The 10506-nt window shown below is 41.6% G+C and overlaps 1 pseudogene across 1 annotated transcript; it reads left to right on the forward strand.

Moving 5' to 3' along the window:
* Nucleotides 1-302: 302 nt before the first annotated feature.
* On the forward strand, nucleotides 303-7618 carry LOC113019595 (protein NLRC3-like; annotated as a pseudogene). The gene is made up of 7 exons (XR_013904611.1): nucleotides 303-396; nucleotides 471-592; nucleotides 1923-2124; nucleotides 2348-4422; nucleotides 5256-5429; nucleotides 5572-5618; nucleotides 5947-7618. The product of XR_013904611.1 is annotated as a protein NLRC3-like (transcript).
* The last annotated feature ends 2888 nt before the right edge of the window (nucleotides 7619-10506 follow it).

Here is a 10506-nt window from a genome sequence, read left to right on the forward strand (position 1 = left end):
AAGGATTTATCAACAGGCAGAGAACTCTCCCGAAGCCAGCTTTACACCTTTGAAGAGTGACCACTCTGTGCATCAACCCACTTATTGTGGACACGACCCAGCTTATCACAGGTAAACATTTAAAGGGGTTATAATATTGTACTATTGAGAAGTCATATGGCAAGATGCCGGAAATGGCTCTGAACCCTCGTCGATAATATAATGACAATTAAACTTTGAAACAACTCCTACTACTATACCACTCAACCCTGGTGAGGATTCTAACCAAACTGGAAAGATTTAAAATAAATCTGGGAAGAAAAATGGCACCCAGTCAAAAAGAACGAAGTGTGCAGTTGCTCCTGTCAACTGTTGCTATCGGAGAAGCTAAGCCCGCTAGTCTTGATAGCCAAGAAGGTCAGAAAATAGATAAAACAATGGCCTGTTTGCTGAGATTGCGAAGATCAGGGTGACACTGTACGGTGTTGCAGCTGATGTCAAATCCAACACAACAGAACTCCAGAACTCTGAAGCTGCAATCCAAACGAGTCTGACAGAGGCTGAAAGTCGTATCTCCGACTTGGCTAAAGATAACGGCAAGCTATTTAAAAAAGTAGAGCAACTTTGGACCTGGATTGATAAATTGATTGATCACGTAAACAATATCATGTTGCCAACTAACCCTGGCAGAGGGTTGTTGGCACCATGCCCCTCCCCTGTTTTAAATGCACCTTAAACATATCAGTGGGTGGAGTAAGGTTTGGGGTCTTCACAACCATGTTCTCTGTTCACCATCTGGGGCGGGGGCTGGGAGGAGGAGGTGGCCATCTGGGACTGTCTGGGGGCAGTCTGCTCATCTCCACCCAAGAGTAAAGTGAACCATCTCCTGGGTCTGGGGGCAGATTGCCCCTTCAAGGGTGCTGGTGCCTGGACCCAGTGTTGTGAGAAACCATCCTACTCTAACAATATTCCTACCCGTATTATAATTTGCCGGTGACTTGTGACTAAACCTAACCCTACCCTCTAACTATAACCCTAACCATAACCATAACCGTAAGAAACATAACCTGGGTGAGAGGAAAATAAGTTAATTTGGGTTTGGTGTTGTGTGCATGCGCTGCATCTGCGCCGAAACATTGGGTAGGATCTTTTTTGAGGTAGGATGGATTCCCAGAACACCGGGAGTATAGAGTTCATTGGGGAGTGTGAGCATGTGTACTCCCACCCTCATGCACACATATTCGAATAATCATGCATCACCGAACATGGAAACACATAGAAATGTACATGTTTGCGCCTGTGTGTGTGCCTGTTTGTCTATATCTATGTGTCAGCTCTTAATTACCATTCAATGCTAAGATTTTAGAAAAGGTTGTGGCTAAGCAGCTTAAGCTGTTCAAGATAAATTCCAATCTGGCTTTCGTAGAGCTCACTCTACTGAAACTGCAGCTGAGACTGAAGAAGTCACCTGGATGAGTGACAAAATGTTTCTCCCACTGAAAACGTTACGTCCAGATGAACAGAATCAACCTTTTGGGATTTACTTAACTGGACGATTGATGATTTTTTTAATGCCTCACTGAGTTTTGTTTTTTGTTGAAATATCTATTTCTTTAAATGTTTCAAAATAGTTTTAAAAAACTAATAAAAAAACTTACTATTGAACTAATGATTTATAAAGAAATGATCTTTACGAGAATTCATGACAACAGAATTATCTTTCATTTGCAGAATTAACCAGGACACATCAGATCAATCTGAGCACAAAAATCACCTGGACTCCGTGTTTATGGTGTGTAAAAAGAAACACACAACTGCTACACTAAATCAAGAATCATATAGTAAACAGGCATAGCACTAAAAGTGTGGCACAGTGGTAGATTCATAGTTCAGTGGTAGTGGTAGTTCATGTTCAACATAAAGTTTATATCTCTCTATTCCAGCTCCTTGAGAAAAAAATTGTCACATTTATGAAAAATGAGCTAAAGGAGTTCAGGAGATTTCTGAGTCAGAGCCTGGATGATGATGAGACAGTGATGTATGAGGATAAAGAGAAGAGAAGCAGCAGGGAAGCATTTCTGAAGATCACACTTCACTTTCTGGGGAGAATGAATGAGGAGGAGCTGGCTCACCGTCTTCAAAGCAGTAAGACTTTTTGTTTTATTTTGTATCCTTAAAGTCTATATTTACAATAGGATTTTATAAATGAAAGAAAAAAAACCCTCAAATTCTTTCACTCACAAATATTTGGATATCAAGATTGCTATCACGTGGGAATGAAGCAGACAGGTGTATCTCAAACAGCTATGTCTGTTTTGGTTTATTAAATTAAACATTTACATTGTAAATATACACATATAAATATATGCATACATCATTGCTCTTCATGCAGGAACTCATGCTGAAGTTGGCAAACGTAAACTAAAATCCAAGTTGAAAAAGAAGTTCCAGTGTGTGTTTGAGGGCATCGCTAAAGCAGGAAACCCGACCCTTCTGAATCAGATCTACACAGAGGGAGGGACTGCAGAGGTCAATGATGAACATGAGGTCAGACAGATTGAAACAGCAAATAGGAAACCACACAGACCCGAAACAACAATCAGACAAGAAGACATCTTTAAAGCCTCACCTGGAAGAGACGAACCAATCAGAACAGTGCTGACCAAGGGAGTGGCTGGCATTGGGAAAACAGTCCTAACACAGAAATACACCCTGGACTGAGCTGAAGACAAAGCCAACCAGGACATCCAGTTCATATTTCCATTCACTTTCAGAGAGCTGAATGTGCTGAAAGAGGAAAAGTTCAGCTTGGTGGGACTTGTTCATCACTTCTTTACTGAAACCAAAGAAGCAGGAATCTGCAGCTTTGAAGACTTCCAGGTTGTGTTCATCTTTGATGGTCTGGATGAGTGTCGACTTCCTCTGGACTTCCACAAAACTACAATCCTAACTGACCCTAGAAAGTCCACCTCAGTGGATGTGCTGCTGATAAACCTCATCAGGGGGAAACTGCTTCCCTCTGCTCGCCTCTGGATAACCACACGACCTGCAGCAGCCAATCAGATCCCTCCTGACTGTGTTCACATGGTGACAGAGGTCAGAGGGTTCACTGACCCACAGAAGGAGGAGTACTTCAGGAAGAGATTCACAGATAAGAAACAGGCCAGCAGGATCATCTCCCACATCAAGACATCACGAACCCTCCACATCATGTGTCACATCCCAGTCTTCTGCTGGATCACTGCTACAGTTCTGGAGGATGTGCTGAAAACCAGAGAGGGACGACGGATGCCCAAGACCCTGACTGAGATGTACACCCACTTCCTGGTGGTTCAAACAAAAACGGCAATTGTCAAATATGATGGAAAACGTGAAACACATCCAATCTGGATTAAGAAGAGCAGGAAGATGATGGAGTCTCTGGGAAAACTGGCCTTTGATCAGCTGCAGAAAGGAAACCTGATCTTCTATGAATCAGACCTGACAGAGTGTGGCATCGATATCAGAGCGGCCTCAGTGTACTCAGGAGTGTTCACACAGATCTTTAAAGAGGAGAGAGGACTGTACCAGGACAAGGTGTTCTGCTTCATCCATCTGAGTGTTCAGGAGTTTCTGGCTGCTGTTCATGTCCATCTGACCTTCATCAACTCTGGACTCAATCTGCTGGAAGATCAACAAGCAAATTTCAACAATATCGCTGTATTTAAAGACATACCTAAGCTGAAACATCTTTACCAGAGTGCTGTGGATAAGGCCTTAGAGAGTCCAAATGGACACCTGGACTTGTTTCTCCGCTTCCTCCTGGGTTTTTCAGTGGAGACCAATCAGACTCTCCTACAAGGCCTTCTGACACAGACAGGAAGTAACCCATCAACCAGACATAAAACTGTTGAATTTATCACCAAGAAGATCGGAGGAAATCTGTCTGCAGAGAAAAGCATCAATCTGTTCCACTGTCTGATTGAACTGAATGATCATTCTTTAATGAAGGACATCCAAAACTCTCTGGTTTTAGGACGTCTGTCCACAGATAAACTGTCTCCTGCTCAGTGGTCAGCTCTGGTCTTCATCTTACTGTCATCAGAAAAAGATCTGGATGTGTTTGACCTGAAGAAATACTCTGCATCAGAGGAGGCTCTTCTGAGGCTGCTGCCAGTGGTCAAAGCCACAAACAAAGCTCTGTGAGTCAATTAATAATGTTATTTTTTAGGAAAAAAAATCCTTAATTTACTAGTAAATGGATATTGAAACTAATGGATTGTCTTGCAGGCTGTGTGACTGTAATTTGACAGAGAACAGTTGTGAAGCTCTGTCCTCAGTTCTCAGCTCTCAGTCATCTAGGCTGAGAGAACTGGACCTGAGTAACAACAACCTAAAGGATTCTGGGGTGAAGCTGTTGGCTGCTGGAGTAAAGAGTCCACACTGCAGGGTGGAATCTCTCAGGTCAGGGTACAGCTATCTTTTCAACAAAAAAGAAAAGCAACTATTAATTCAGCTTAACTTTGAGTTTTTTTACACCAGAGCCTCTTTTGAGGTCACTAGCGCAAGTTTGACATGACAGTCTTTTCTTCACCAAGATGCTGCATTATGTTTGCTGCATATTTGTAGTTTACATATTAATGCTGTATGAATTTCAAAGGTTTTCTACTCTCGACTGGAGTCTTCTGACTGGAGCCCACTGAAGTCATTTTTCATTGTTATTGCAAAATAAGATTAGATGGTGTGCTTTGTTATTCTACTATACTCGCCTTTGTCAGTGCGCCCCAGGGTGGCTGTGGCTACAATGTAGCTTGCCATCACCAGTGTGTGAATGTGTGTGTGAATGGGTGGATGACTGGATGTGTAAAGAGCTTTGGGGTCATTAGGGACTAGAAAAGCGCTATATAAATACAGGCCATTTACCATTTATAAATACCAGTTAGAAGATGGACAGTAGCCATAAATTGCTATAGAAGGCCAATTGCATGCCCGTTGTAGCCTCAGTTTGAAGTCTCTTTTTGCTGATACTTTTTTTTGTATCAGCAAAAGTGGTGGAATAGTTTCTGAAATCATGGCCTATTTAAAGGCCTGTATTAAAAATTTCTGTCTTTTCATGTTGTAATTAATGGTTATTTGAATGTCTGTTGTTGTTGCCAGCTTAAATGACTGGTTACTAGCCAGCCTGTTGTGACCTCTCTGTGCTCAGTTGTCTGTTAAACTATGTTTGTCTGAACAACAGCTAAAACCCTTTACTATATCGAACAACTGCGTGTGTGTGTGTGTGTGTGTGTGCACAGGCTATCAGGTTGTCTAATCACAGAGGAAGGTTGTGCTTCTCTAGCTTCAGCACTGAGCTCAAACCCCTCCTATTTGAGAGAGCTGGATCTGCGTAATAATAGCCTGCAGGACTCAGGAGTGAATTTGCTGCTTGCAGGATTGGAGGATCCATATTGGAGGCTTGATATTCTCAGGTACCCCCTTCTATTTTACCTTTAACCAGAAAATCCCTTCAAATTATAATCATGGACATAAAATTTCAAGTGCATAAAAACAACAAGGCCAGATAAGTCTGTTTCATTCATGATAAATAAACATTTGTGTTTCATACTGTAGAGTGGACAGTGGTGGAGAGTGGAAGGTAACTCTTGGTCTAAGGAAATGTAAGTGGCACATGCTATATCTCCAGTATTTTCTCAAAGTTTTTGGATTAGATCTTCTGGGTGTTCTGGAAAATAAATGGTAGTCAGAATATTTGACTTGTGCAACTGATTTTATTTGCTGTCAAGAAAACAGAAGTTTAATAGATTAAGGTTTAATTAATAGGTTTGACAGTGGATCTGATCTATAACTAAGGTATCAATTAACATCTTCAAATGTTTTCTGTAAACCTTTAATTAGCTACTCTGCTCATAGATCTATGTATGCTAAAGTCATCAGTTACACAAAACAATAAACAGTTTCTTCATTTTCTTCTCTTTCCTCCACCAGTTGCTTGTGAGCTAACATTGGACCTGAACACCACACACAAAAACCTGAAACTGTTTAACAACAACAGGAGGATGGAAGTACTGAAGCAGCAGCAGCCTTATCCTGATCACCCAGAGAGATTTGATATGTTTTGCCAAGTGCTGTGTAAAAATGGCCTGGCTGGTCGTTGTTACTGGGAAGTTGAGTGGGAAGGAAATGTTAACATAGCAGTGACTCACAGAGGGATCCCAAGGAAAGGCAGGGCTTCCAGGTTTGGAGGGAATGATCAGTCCTGGAGTTTGACTTGCTCTGATGACGGTTACTCTGTCTGGCACAATGATAAAGAAACATCCATCTCCTCCTCCTCTATCTCTAACAGAGTAGCTGTGTATGTGGACTGTCCTGCTGGGACTCTGTCCTTCTACAGAGTCTCTTCCGACACTCTGATCCACCTCCACACCTTCTCCATCAAATTTGCCCAACTTCTCTATCCTGGGTTTACAGTCTGGGATGGTTCAGTCACTCTTTGTTCAGTGACAGAATCAGACTGCTGACTGAAAATCAAAGTTTTTAAAATCAGGCTCACCAATAAAGGGGTTTCTAGGGGTTCATATGATTAGGTTTGTTCTACACATTGTCAAGGAAAGCTAGAAGCTCATTTACCTCACAGTAGTCAACACAGAACTGTATAGACCCATCTTTCTTCACCACAAGAACTATGGGGCGAGGATTAGGTGTGACTATTCCATCCAAATCCCCTGGGTGAGCAGGGTAATGAGAGCGCAGTGGTTCCTGTAGAAAAACTCAATGATTTCAAACAAACTGTGCTGTTGTATCTGATAAGGATGATTGATTTTGCAGCAAAAGAATAACTCTTCTTTATACTTCTGCAATGCAGTCCTCAGGAGATGGAAGGTTGTAGTTTTAATGTTTGCGGTTTCCTGCGATTCACACAGATGTGGAGATGGAGGAGGGGTCTGTAATAAAAATGCTGGAGGGGGAGAATCAGGGAATCCCAGAATGCAATGGGTCGTGTCTGCAAAAAGAAGTCCATACATCCTCATTTTATTTTTTAATTTTTTAAAATGCTTTTATCTCTCTCTGTTATCTAAGTCCAGCTTCCAATCACAACCACATTCAAATCCTCATGCAAAGCTCTTCACAATAAAAACGGATACTTGTAAAAATGATCCATGCAAAATGTAAATGCTGGTTTAAACTTATGAACAATGTTCCCTCTAATTTTTCATGTGTGTGAGCGAACTCACAGACTCCCTGAGCGGACCCTTGGACCACGGTGAGCGACATTAGATGTGTACACTGTGGTGACGACAGCATCGCATCCATCAAAGTTACATGGTTTATAAAAAGAGCCAAATCAAAGCATTTACACTTCTGTTGGAATACCTTCAATTAAGAGCTTTAGCCCACTTACAGTGAAAATTACAAAAATCGTTTTTTAATGACCTGTGCACTATGTCAATGCTATTGGAAATATGAATATGTAACTTTAACTATGGCAAAACATCAACTGCCAACCAAATCAAGCCTATTATAAACTCCAATTTTGAAACTTAATATTGTTATTATAAAGCTCTGACTTTTTTATGATGAATATGAAGCTCCTTGAGGCGACTTTTGTTGTGATTTGGCGCTATATAAATAAAATTGAATTGAATTGAATTGAATTGAATGAGTATGAGCCAGTTTGTGAAGCTCCTGGTCCTCCTGTCCTACTGCGGTCTGGGAGACAGTCCTACTGTCCTGTAACTCTTTGTCTGCAAAATACAGTATATAATGACACAATTATTTGCATTTCTAATACTCATAAACTAGTGACAGTATTTAATGATCAATATCCATAAATGAAAACTCAATAAATGACATTAGATGAGTAGTAAACTTATTCAGAGCTTAAATTTCACCTTATTTTTCCCGTCTGTCCATCTCACGTCTCCAGTGGATTTACACGTCGTCCAGGTTGATGGCCTCATCTGCTTGCAGCTTTGACTTTATGCGCATCAGCTGGTCCAAATGGTCCACCTCAAGACGATTCTGGATGCTGTTTTGATACGATTCATTAAACTAAAGCCTCTTTGGCAATCTGCACTGGATGCTTGAAACGTAGAACAAATATCCACAAGCTGTGAGATGTGTTTTAGCTCTTCACATTTTAGCGTTGCAGCCACCATATCTGAGAATGTGCTGATTGACCCATGTTTAAGTTTGTGCCTCATTATGTACTTGAAATCAGAATTATTCACTGTTTATGACCTCCACTGAATGTGGAGAGTGGAGAATGGCCTCGTACTTCTTTGCCAGCATGGCAATGTCTCCTGCTCCATACTCAAAGCTGATGTCTGAGCTCAATGCCTCAATGTCAAATGCAGACCACTCCTTTAATTCATCCTCTGGAAAACGAGCATCCAAGTGATCACAAAGCTTACGAATAACACGAGTAATCTCATCAGCAGATGAGGCCCTCATCGCCTCTTTGACACGGTCACTCCACTTAACACCCTTTTCTCTGTCAAGTATTGGGAACGCAACTTCTCAATCTTTGCTCTTGCCAAGCAGTGCCCTTCCATCACAGTCAGGTTGCATCTTTGAAAAGAAAGACACAGGTGTGCCAGCTCACCCAAAACATCTCCCAGAGCGGTGAGAGCAACCTTGAAGTTTGAAACGGTTAGCTTTTTGTAATTTGCCACTGGGTCTCTGTTATCACTGGATTCTCTCTTGCAGTATTCTTCCAGCACAGTGTAGTTCCTCAGAACAGCATTCACAGCTTGGTGACGCGACAGCCATCGCACTTCACTCAGAGGCCTGAATGACAGTGCGTCCTCATCAAGAACCTTTGCTTGTGTGGGGATGAAGAAAAGTATTTTACCAGCACAATATAATCTGCAGTGTGATCATTGCTTTAACAATGTAACAGATAGCTTTAAGATGGCCTTAAGATGTTTATGCATACTGTTATCATATTAACCTTGTGTTCCAGATGCAGTTATAACTATTTTATACACATTGCATATCTGTGCTTATTTTGAGCTGATGTTCGGTTCATTAAGGGTCTTAAGCTTCACTGGCGTGACTGTCCAGGTGATACATGCTGAGGGAAACTAGAACATGGAAGGAATTGCAATACATGCTTATTTATTTATATACATTTATTCAATTTATATTACATCTATAGTTTTAGTAAATTGTTGACAGTGGCCTCTGTTTGACTGTGAGCGTCAGTAGGTGAGAGGTGACACAGAGGGCCACGTAAGGTCGTGACATGTCATGTTTGCTTGTAATTGTGGGCTTGCAGAAGCGCTCGCTCACTGCAAAACATTGTCTGCAGTCTTGAAGAAGCGCTAATCAGAAAGCTTGACAGGAAACATCTGCTATGAAGACGAAGACAATGTTCTTTTCAAACTGTGTTAAAAGTCATTGTGGTTTTGCTCTGACCTATGTATGAAATGGACCTGACGTTTAGGGGGCGTCATTAAATTTAAGCCCTGATGGTATAAAATATCTGTTTATGCTTTGATTAAGTCGGAGATCAGCGCTGTCTGCGAACGGAGCTGGTCTTCCCTCGCGTGTATTTCATTAGAATCAATTGTTTGACCAAGCTCTTCTGGACCAGGTTGTTTGTACTCTCCTTCCTCAATGTTTGAACCTTAACACTAGGTCTTCCAATTTTCCCCTCTTTACGGTGGATCTAGAGAAAGTGGAGTAAACTGTTCTAAGAAGAGTTTCCACATCACGCATCAAAGGTACATCTTTCCACGCATCATCAATGCCCAAGTCCTCTCTATGGGCTACACAGTGTTGTTCAGTTAAGTGTGGTATTTTCTAAAGCTGCAACTCCGTTGTGCTTTCCTAGCATTACTGAGGCACCATCGGAGGTCAGCATCACCATTCTCTGCATTTCTAGTTCATGTTTGGTGTAAAACTGAGTTATTGCCTGCACAATAGCCGTGCATGCTGTCAGCTGGATGATGCCACCAAACACAGTTTTATGGTTGGCGTTATTTTCCTCCCTGTATTTAATATACAGGACTAGCATTTTGTGCACTGTTATGTCTGTGCTCTCATCTATGATCAGGGTGTGCCGAGGTGCATTTTTAACTTCACACATTGTCTCATTCTGCACTATTTCATTAATTGAATTCACAAACTCAAAACTCAGCTTTCTGGTATACTCACATACTTTGCCATGTGATCGTGAATTTGTTGAACCGACAGCATAGAAGAATTAATTTTGATGGCTAGTAGAATATTGTCGATGAGAACTTTAACTTCTTTGGGGTTAAGTCTGTGAAGGTTCTCAGTCATCCAGGTCATCGTAGTCAAAGGAGCTTGCAAAGAAAAGCGTCTGGACTTCTTTAAGTTGCTTGAAGACGTTTCACCTCTCATCCGAGAAGCTTCTTCAGTTCTAAGGTCAAATGGTGGAGAGTCCCAGATATAAACCTAGTGGGAGTAACCCCCCACAGAGGGACAAAAGGACCCCCTGATGATCCTCTAATCGCCTGAGCCAAGGTGTGAAACTGGGTGTGGGTCCCAATCAGCCAGAGTTTCGGGTGAGTTCATTGT

The sequence above is a fragment of the Astatotilapia calliptera genome, chromosome 3, assembly GCF_964374335.1.
Source record: "Astatotilapia calliptera chromosome 3, fAstCal68.1, whole genome shotgun sequence".
Lineage (NCBI taxonomy): Eukaryota > Metazoa > Chordata > Actinopteri > Cichliformes > Cichlidae > Astatotilapia > Astatotilapia calliptera.